At 55.6% G+C, this 10000-nt stretch overlaps 2 non-coding genes across 2 annotated transcripts; one reads left to right on the forward strand and one right to left on the reverse strand.

Moving 5' to 3' along the window:
* Positions 1 to 2159: 2159 nt before the first annotated feature.
* Positions 2160 to 2351, reverse strand: LOC140213810 (U2 spliceosomal RNA). The gene has a single exon (XR_011890795.1). It is a non-coding gene; the product is annotated as a U2 spliceosomal RNA (small nuclear RNA).
* Positions 2352 to 7165: 4814 nt separating this feature from the next.
* Positions 7166 to 8980, forward strand: LOC140213842 (small subunit ribosomal RNA). Its single transcript, XR_011890823.1, has one exon. It is a non-coding gene; the product is annotated as a small subunit ribosomal RNA (ribosomal RNA).
* The last annotated feature ends 1020 nt before the right edge of the window (positions 8981 to 10000 follow it).

Below are 10000 nucleotides of genomic sequence, written 5' to 3' on the forward strand. Positions count from 1 at the left end.
AGTTCATTACCAGTACCGCGCCAGCATCGACCGGCCGGCGAAGCGACGAGCTCAGCAGCGCATGCGCAAGGCCCGACACCACCCCAACCGAGCTTCCCTGCTTATCGGAGAGAACAAGTGCGCGTGAACACGGGCGCGTCTGAGTATCTGGATTTAAAAAAAAAAAAAGAAAACAAAGAAAGCGTTTCCGAGATATTGACAAAGACAAGTGGTCGCGGTCGCTCTGAATCTTATCGTATTATAGAAAACGTGGGAAGGCGGCGCTTCCTCGAGGGTCAGAAAGTACAATCGTCGAACTAGGTGGCAAGTGGAGTACATCCTTTTTCTTGGAACGGTTTGCAATTGACTGCTTGAATGTGCCGACCACGCGTCGCGGGTCGCGTATAGAGCCAACCGTTGGCAAGCACGCGTCTAGCGTAGCAGCAGAACCGATCGCGGTTGCGATAACCCATCGTTGGCAGCGAAAAAGAAAAACACCCACACGCAGTTTGTAGCAATAACCGTACAAATCAATGTGGTTTTAAATATAGCTTCACTGGTCACCCAAGAAGGGCACCGAAACTTTCTCATGACGCACACCGCTGTAGTCCACAAAGAACAAAGCGCACAAAATAGATATGATACAGCCGCACCGCATTATTTCGTGTTTTCAGCATTTCATTACTTTCGTGTGCATGCGCGCTAGGGCCACGCAGGCCAGGAGTAAAAGGCACGAAAAGAAAAAAAAAAAAAAAAATGATACGCAATCCTAAGCTTTGACTTGACTGCTGTGGCACTCGCATTTGTGTTCTTTACCTTAGGCGAACGCAATGCGCAAACTGAACTGGAATTTCCAATAATGGAAATTCCTGTTTGGCTCATATTTGCGTTTTTCGCCCGAGCAAGCGCTTCACTGCACTACGCTTTGCCCCTTCAACGTGGCTACACTGCCCGGCAGGCGTGTTCTGCGTAGGGCCGAACCTGCAGGCAAAAAGCATGGGCGCCGCCATCTTGTTGAGAGCGGCGCCAGGGACACAATCGCGCCTAGCTCATTGAGTTTTCCCCCAAAACTGAAAAAAATTTGACTTCATTAAACGAGAAAGATGCCACGAGTGCCCCAACAAAAAGCTTTGAGGATTACCGAAGGGTAACTGAGGGCGACGCAACGGGCTCTGGAAAGAAGGATGATGGGTGTGGCGTCACGGGGGGATCGGAATAGAGCAGATTGGGGTGTGCGAGAAGAAACGCTCGTTAATGACACCAAAGTTTAAACCAGGAAAAACAAATGGGCATGCGCAGGGCATGCAATCTGGGGGGAAGATAACCGGTGGCCATTAAGGGTTACAGACTGAATTCCAAGAGGAGGGAAGCGTAGCAGGGGGTGGCAGAAAGTTAGGAGGGCAGATTAGATTAGGGACTACATGGCGACAATCGGCACCTGACCGGGGTACTTGGAGGATCATGGCAGATGCCTTTGCCCTGCAGTGGGCGTAGCCAGGATGATGATGATGATGATGTTCATGATGAAAAGGTAGCAACAGGTCTTCGTAACATACAGGTTAGAAAGATGAGGCACCTTTTAACCCTTGAATATATTTCGCCACATTTGGGCATACGACAAGTTTGTTTTCGAGGCGCTCGGTCCCACTGCTGCGAAAATGTGTACACAAAGGCTGCACAGTAGTTGCCAGAAATCGGGCACTCTATTTTTCTTTCATAGGGAATCTTTCTTCCACTTGGGCAGCGGATTTCGGCGGCAGGGCGAGCTTGCGTGGCCGCGGTGGTTTACGGATCCAAGCGATAGTGAACTCCAAAATCCAGTGTTGGCTTTGAGTGGGATTCATATTGATTGCGAACCCCACGGCTAATCCTACCCCCCATCCCCCCAAGTGGCTCTTTACAGGAGACAATCATTCAGAGACATCGGACAAATAGGAATTCTGGTTCTTTCTTTTGCTTTCATTAATTTTTCTCGAAGCCCATAACTAGAAATTTGCTGGAGCGGCTGTCCCATTTGCGACGCAACAAGTGCGACGCTACACACAGATGGAGTGGCAGTTTAATTACTCTCGTGGTCCGCGAACCGGCATCGTTGCGTGTAGTATAGGAATGGTGCGTGTCAAGTCACTGCTCGCGTTGAGCTTGTGCTCTTCATTTTGATTGAATGAAGTCTCACCTAAGTGAGCGGGGCCGATCCCGGAGGTAGTGCAATACCGGGCCGACCTGCGGCGGAGGTGAAGCAGGCTTCAAGCACTCCGCCAACTTCCAAAAATAGGTTTAATATCGTGGGTCCATATAGAACCCGTATCAGATATTAAGCTGATAAGAACAGATACTACACTTTGATCTTAGCCAAAAGGCCGAGAAGCGATGTCCTTCACTTCACTTCATTGTACTACTGCCTTGTGGGCGCCCTGCCGACATGGGTAACCTCAGCAACAGCGTGGGCAATATTATAAAATTCAGCCTGTGTACAGACTCAACGCTCCCTATCTCACGGATGAACTCGCAACGCCTCAGTCTTTCGCTGTTAACGAAACGCTGTCGCGTAGAAACGAGACCCGAGTGCAAGCTTGCTTGTAACGCGAAACCAACCAAGGCAACCTCGTAGAAAACGGAACAGGCGAGCGGAAAAAAACGCGCCAGGGGAATGCTTACTTCCGTCTGAATGCGACCGCTCAAGGTGACCTTCCTTGAGGGCTTCGTTTCAAGCCCGTGTGCAATTGTAATATACTACGCGCATTTCCTTCATTTCTTTTTATTTACCGCAAGGCCCACTGAAAATTTTGATACGGCACAGGCCGGGACGGATCGCAACGTGTCGAATCGACCGGTAGAATTAGGTAGCATGCCCCATGTACGAAGACGAGCAACATAGAAGTGAATGACAAAATAAATATAGAAAACGCTGCACACTCCTTCCCACCGGAAACATAGAGGGGAGAAAGATCGCCATCTGAAACACAGGCATTGTAAAAAAAAAAAAAAAAGTGCTACCTCATCATCTTTACCATTACCGTGTGTGTGTATGTATATATGCATGTGTGTGTGTGTGTGTGTGTGTGTGTGTTTGTGTATTTATATATATATATATATATATATACGCACACATGCTAGCATAGCTTAAACGCAGCTGGAAAGCTCAGCCTTGCACAAGAACCACCCCCTGTCGCAAACCCCTTTGAAACATTCAAATGGGAAACACGAGTACAGCGAGGTCGTTCGAACCTGGCGCCAAAACGCATTAGCGCCATCTGTGTACGGAACTAGGAAAACCTGCGGACTTTGCAATACAGAAAGAAAGGTAGATGGCGCGAGCTAACGCTCCATTGCATACTAAGAACGAGAGTTAGTGAATAATGGCAGAAACGTCTTGGGAAGAGAAAAAAAAAAAAAAAAAACGCGCAACAGTTGTTGGCTTGTGCAAGCACTCTATGTTACAGCGATTAAAGAGCATAGCATCTTCTACAACAGCAGCTACAAAAAGAAGAAGAACGTGAGAGAGGGAGAGACACAGGCGTGTTTCTTTGGAATGCAGAGCATGCAGCACATACTATAAAGTGCCAAAGAGACGGGGAAAGCAGATGGCGCGAAGGTGTATGTCCTCAAAGCTTGAAAGCAATTTCTAAATTACAACATGTACCGAAGTCCACCTACTCTCATCAGGTTGCTCCCGCCTCCAGTTGCGTTTAAAGTGAAATTACAGTCGCCTCAAAGGCAGACAGAGAGAGAGTGAAAATAGGTACACTTGCTTCGCGCAGCTGCAGCCGTTCAAATTTTACAGCAAGAGCACTCCCGAAAGCACAAAGTCCGCTGCCGCCTGGGCGCAATGCGCTCGCTTCAGTAAATTGCCGTGCTGGCCTCGGCAACCAAGAGGTGTAGTGCGGCAGACTGCTGCATTGTAGCACACCGGAAACCGTGCAGACGTAAGCGATCGCCTCGACATCGCTGCGAGCGCTCGAAGAGACAAAGTCCGAAACCACGTGTGCCGGGGCGGTGCGAGCGCGACGCCTTTGACGCAACTTTTGCGTACAAGCCGCCGCACCGCCACGACGGAATCGCTGGCATCCCGCACGCAGCTGCATTGTGTCACGCCGGCAATCGTTGAAACACCACGCAGTCGTCGGCGTCGGCCCCGACATGGTTGCGAGCGCTGGAAGAGACAAAGTCCGAAACCGCGTGTGCCGGGGCGGCGCGAGCGCGACGCCTTTGACGCAACTTTTGCGTACAAGCCGCCGCACGGCCACGACGGAGCCGGTGTCACCCTGCAGAGGGCTGCACTATAGCACGCCGGGAACCGGCAAAGAACCGCGCAGACGTCGTCGTTGGCCGCGGCGTTGCCGCGAGCACGCGAAGAGACAAAGTCCGAAACGACGTCAGCCGGGGCGTCGAGCACGCCGCCCGCACTGTTCGCACGCGTGCTCGGAAATGGCGAAGGGGCCGCGCTAGCGTGCCTTGAATCGGTGAGCGGCGGTACCGCGGCGATCGCCAGAGCTCGAATCCGCCCTGCAAAAGCCAAATATTGGCGCTCGGCTCGGCGCAGTACGCCGCCGCGTCGCACGAGTACGGCCCCATGGAGGTCTGGGCACTTATCGCTGCTACTGTAAGGGGCCGTACGGCCCCGGCCGACATTGTACCGTAGTGCGATTTTCGGCTTGCGCGTGCTCGTGGCGTAGTCCGCGCACCGTTCCGACGTCGACAATCGTGCCCACGACTACGCGAGCGCTGGAAGAGACAAAGTCCGAAACCGCGTGTGCCGGGGCGGCGCGAGCGCGACGCCTTTGACGCAACTTTTGCGTACAAGCCGCCGCACGGACACGACGGAATCGCTGGCATCCCGCACGCAGCTGCATTGTGTCACGCCGGCAATCGTTGAAACACCACGCAGTCGTCGGCGTCGGCCCCGACATGGTTGCGAGCGCTGGAAGAGACAAAGTCCGAAACCGCGTGTGCCGGGGCGGCGCGAGCGCGACGCCTTTGACGCAACTTTTGCGTACAAGCCGCCGCACGGCCACGACGGAGCCGGTGTCACCCTGCAGAGGGCTGCACTATAGCACGCCGGGAACCGGCAAAGAACCGCGCAGACGTCGTCGTTGGCCGCGGCGTTGCCGCGAGCACGCGAAGAGACAAAGTCCGAAACGACGTCAGCCGGGGCGTCGAGCACGCCGCCCGCACTGTTCGCACGCGTGCTCGGAAATGGCGAAGGGGCCGCGCTAGCGTGCCTTGAATCGGTGAGCGGCGGTACCGCGGCGATCGCCAGAGCTCGAATCCGCCCTGCAAAAGCCAAATATTGGCGCTCGGCTCGGCGCAGTACGCGGCCGCGTCGCACGAGTACGGCCCCATGGAGGTCTGGGCACTTATCGCTGCTACTGTAAGGGGCCGTACGGCCCCGGCCGACATTGTACCGTAGTGCGATTTTCGGCTTGCGCGTGCTCGTGGCGTAGTCCGCGCACCGTTCCGACGTCGACAATCGTGCCCACGACTACGCGAGCGCTGGAAGAGACAAAGTCCGAAACCGCGTGTGCCGGGGCGGCGCGAGCGCGACGCCTTTGACGCAACTTTTGCGTACAAGCCGCCGCACGGCCACGACGGAGCCGGTGTCACCCTGCAGAGGGCTGCACTATAGCACGCCGGGAACCGGCAAAGAACCGCGCAGACGTCGTCGTTGGCCGCGGCGTTGCCGCGAGCACGCGAAGAGACAAAGTCCGAAACGACGTCAGCCGGGGCGTCGAGCACGCCGCCCGCACTGTTCGCACGCGTGCTCGGAAATGGCGAAGGGGCCGCGCTAGCGTGCCTTGAATCGGTGAGCGGCGGTACCGCGGCAATCGCCAGAGCTCGAATCCGCCCTGCAAAAGCCAAATATTGGCGCTCGGCTCGGCGCAGTACGCCGCCGCGTCGCACGAGTACGGCCCCATGGAGGTCTGGGCACTTATCGCTGCTACTGTAAGGGGCCGTAGGGCCCCGGCCGACATTGTACCGTAGTGCGATTTTCGTCTTGCGCGTGCTCGTGGCGGTGTCCGCGCACCGTTCCGAAGTCGACAATCGTGCCCACGACTACGCGAGCGCTGGAAGAGACAAAGTCCGAAACCGCGTGTGCCGGGGCGGCGCGAGCGCGACGCCTTTGACGCAACTTTTGCGTACAAGCCGCCGCACGGCCACGACGGAGCCGGTGTCACCCTGCAGAGGGCTGCACTATAGCACGCCGGGAACCGGCAAAGAACCGCGCAGACGTCGTCGTTGGCCGCGGCGTTGCCGCGAGCACGCGAAGAGACAATCTGTCTCGCGTGTGTAGCCGGGGCGTCGAGCACGCCGCCCGCACTGTTCGCACTCGTGCTCGGAAATGGCGAAGGGGCCGTGCTAGCGTGCCTCGAATCGATCGGCCGGGGGCCCCGTAGGGCGACAGAAAGGCAATTGTGCAGGAAACCGTACTGGCCATTAGCGAGAAATTGCCGTTCGCGCATTCGGTAGACGCGCTGCGCTTTCACGACTTCGGCATTGTGCTGCCGACGTAAGCTTTCAATCTTGCTCGCGGCGTTACGAGGCGGCACGATTTTCGCCAAACGCTCGTCGAAAGTGGCACGAGTACGGCCCCATGGAGGTCTGGGTACTTATCGCTGCTATTATATGGGGGTCCCAGAGAGCAGTCGCCCCCAAAGCGACCTGGGTGTTTGATATGCGGCGGGCTTCGTGCCCGTCAAGCGTGTCCCCGGTATCGCTCCCGTGGATCCCACAGCTGACGTCTGCAGCCTCATCCGCTTGATGCGTTAGGGGCTGGTTGTCGGACGACGCTTTTTCCACGATATCGAAGTGTGTTCCGCATCGTCCTCGGACGAATCAAATACGAAAGCGCCGAAGGCGCGGGCGTGACCCGTCGCCTAGCGGCTTTGCCGTCTCGGCTACGTTGCAAGTGTCGGTCGGTCCACCAGTGCTGCGGGCTCGAGAGAAACCGCAAGCCGCGATCGAGTCGACACAACCGGTCTATCGAGAATGTTGCGTGCTTCTTGCCGCGTGGCGATACCCGGCCCTGCGGGGAGGGCGCCGTAGCGAGCTCGAACGCCGTCGTCTCGGACTGTGCAAAGTGCTACCCTTTGCGAGAACGAAGCGTGTTGGGGCGCCTGAAGGTGGCCTCGGCATCGCAAAAACGGCGTCCGGCCTGCTTGAAAGGCTGGACGCGCAGTTGAACGATTACCTGGTTGATCCTGCCAGTAATCATATGCTTGTCTCAAAGATTAAGCCATGCATGTCTAAGTACATGCCGAAATAAGGCGAAACCGCGAATGGCTCATTAAATCAGTTATGGTTCCTTAGATCGTTTCTTCCTACTTGGATAACTGTGGCAATTCTAGAGCTAATACATGCAGTGAGCCTGAAGCCCTTTGGGCGACGGGTGCTTTTATTAGACCAAGATCGATCGGGTTTCGGCCCGTATTGTGTGGTGACTCTGGATAACTTTGTGCTGATCGCATGGCCACGAGCCGGCGACGTTTCTTTCAAGTGTCTGCCTTATCAACTTTCGATGGTAGGTTACTTGCTTACCATGGTTGTTACGGGTAACGGAGAATCAGGGTTCGATTCCGGAGAGGGAGCCTGAGAAACGGCTACCACATCCAAGGAAGGCAGCAGGCGCGCAAATTACCCACTCCCGGCACGGGGAGGTAGTGACGAAAAATAACAATACGGGACTCTTTTGAGGCCCCGTAATTGAAATGAGTACACTCTAAATCCTTTAACGAGGATCAATTGGAGGGCAAGTCTGGTGCCAGCAGCCGCGGTAATTCCAGCTCCAATAGCGTATACTAAAGCTGCTGCGGTTAAAAAGCTCGTAGTTGGATCTCAGTTCCAGACGAGTAGTGCATCTACCCGATGCGACGGCTCGGACTGAACATCATGCCGGTCCTTTCTTGGTGCACTTCATTGTGTGCCTCGAGAAGGCCGGTGCTTTTACTTTGAAAAAATTAGAGTGCTCAACGCAGGCGAGTCGCCTGAATAAACTTGCATGGAATAATAGAACAAGACCTCGTTTCTGTTCTGTTGGTTTTTGGAATACGAGGTAATGATTAAGAGGGACAGACGGGGGCATTCGTATTGCGGCGCTAGAGGTGAAATTCTTGGACCGTCGCAAGACGAACTACTGCGAAAGCATTTGCCAAGAATGTTTTCTTTGATCAAGAACGAAAGTCAGAGGTTCGAAGGCGATCAGATACCGCCCTAGTTCTGACCATAAACGATGCCAACCAGCGATCCGCCTGAGTTACTCAAATGACTCGGCGGGCAGCTTCCGGGAAACCAAAGTGTTTGGGTTCCGGGGGAAGTATGGTTGCAAAGCTGAAACTTAAAGGAATTGACGGAAGGGCACCACCAGGAGTGGAGCCTGCGGCTTAATTTGACTCAACACGGGAAAACTTACCCGGCCCGGACACTGGGAGGATTGACAGATTGAGAGCTCTTTCTTGATTCGGTGGATGGTGGTGCATGGCCGTTCTTAGTTGGTGGAGCGATTTGTCTGGTTAATTCCGATAACGAACGAGACTCTAGCCTATTAAATAGGTGCGGGGTTCCCAGCACCTTACAACCTTCTTAGAGGGACAAGCGGCTCCTAGCCGCACGAAACAGAGCAATAACAGGTCTGTGATGCCCTTAGATGTCCGGGGCCGCACGCGCGCTACACTGAAGGAAGCAGCGTGTCTTTATCCCTGTCTGAAAGGACTGGGTAACCCGTGGAACTTCTTTCGTGATTGGGATAGGGGCTTGCAATTGTTCCCCTTGAACGAGGAATTCCCAGTAAGCGCGAGTCATAAGCTCGCGTTGATTACGTCCCTGCCCTTTGTACACACCGCCCGTCGCTACTACCGATTGAATGATTTAGTGAGGTCTTCGGACCGATGTCCGGCGCGGCCTTTCGGTTGCGCCGGTCTGTTGGAAAGATGACCAAACTTGATCATTTAGAGGAAGTAAAAGTCGTAACAAGGTTTCCGTAGGTGAACCTGCGGAAGGATCATTACCGGATTGTGAAGGGTGGCGAGCGCCATTGTTTCTACCCCGTGTGGGTGAAGCAGCTCGCTGCGCCCGACGCTTTCCGCCGCTGGCCCCGCTTGGACGCGGGGACGGCTATACCCGAACATGCCGGGGACTGCCTGAATTTTGAGGGGCGCCCCGTGCCAAATTTGTTGCGCCCAGTGGACGCCGGCTGCAACCTTGGACGGTTGGCTTGGCCGCGCCCGCGGGTAGAAACGGCGTAACGCACACTGGGTGGGCTTTCTGTCCGCTTTGGCGCTCTTGCGCGGAATGGGAGTAAGACGACCCGACCTGCTGCTTTGCCCAGTACGAGGGGAACGGCGAAGCGTGCGGTCGGTCAAGGAACTGACGGTCGAGAGCTAATGCCGCTGCCGCTTAGTACACACACGGAACCGTGGTGCGAGCGCTCTCCCGTCCTCCGCGGCAAACGCTGCCGAGTCTGAAAAGGCTGGCGGCTGCCGGTCGCTTCCTGCGGCGAGTATGGAGTAACGACCCGACTTTGTTGCCACCCAAGTACTAAAGGAACGGTGTGGCGCTCGGTCGGTCATGGAACTGTCGGTATGAGGGTGCGGCTGCCAAGTACGGAAGGAACCGTGGCCTAAAGTGCTCTCCCGTCCTCCGCGGCAAATGCCACCGAGTCCGAAAGGGCCGGAGGCTGCCGGTCGGCTCCTGCTCGTGACGCGCGAGGTGTCGAGATCGCGGTTTAATGCGACGACGTCTGCAGGCTATTCGCCCGCCGCCGAGGGAAAGGCGGCGTTGCTGCGAAGTACCGAAGGAAACGCGGCTTTGCTACGTCGGAAGCGTTCTGCGGTTAGCGGACTTGTGCGCTTTGGGAAGGCGCCGCACGTCGAAAGAGGAAGTACGGACAGACGAGGGACTGTAGTCCCGGTTTCGAACGCACTTGCGGCCAGGCCCTTGCTGGCTTCGTCTTCCGCCTCAAGTAGACTTGTTGTGGCGCCGGCGCAGGGAGCCGTCCCTGGCACTGGCCGAGTGGTTTTGGAGAGCT

Source organism: Dermacentor andersoni, chromosome 10, assembly GCF_023375885.2.
Source record: "Dermacentor andersoni chromosome 10, qqDerAnde1_hic_scaffold, whole genome shotgun sequence".
In the NCBI taxonomy this organism is placed as follows: domain Eukaryota; kingdom Metazoa; phylum Arthropoda; class Arachnida; order Ixodida; family Ixodidae; genus Dermacentor; species Dermacentor andersoni.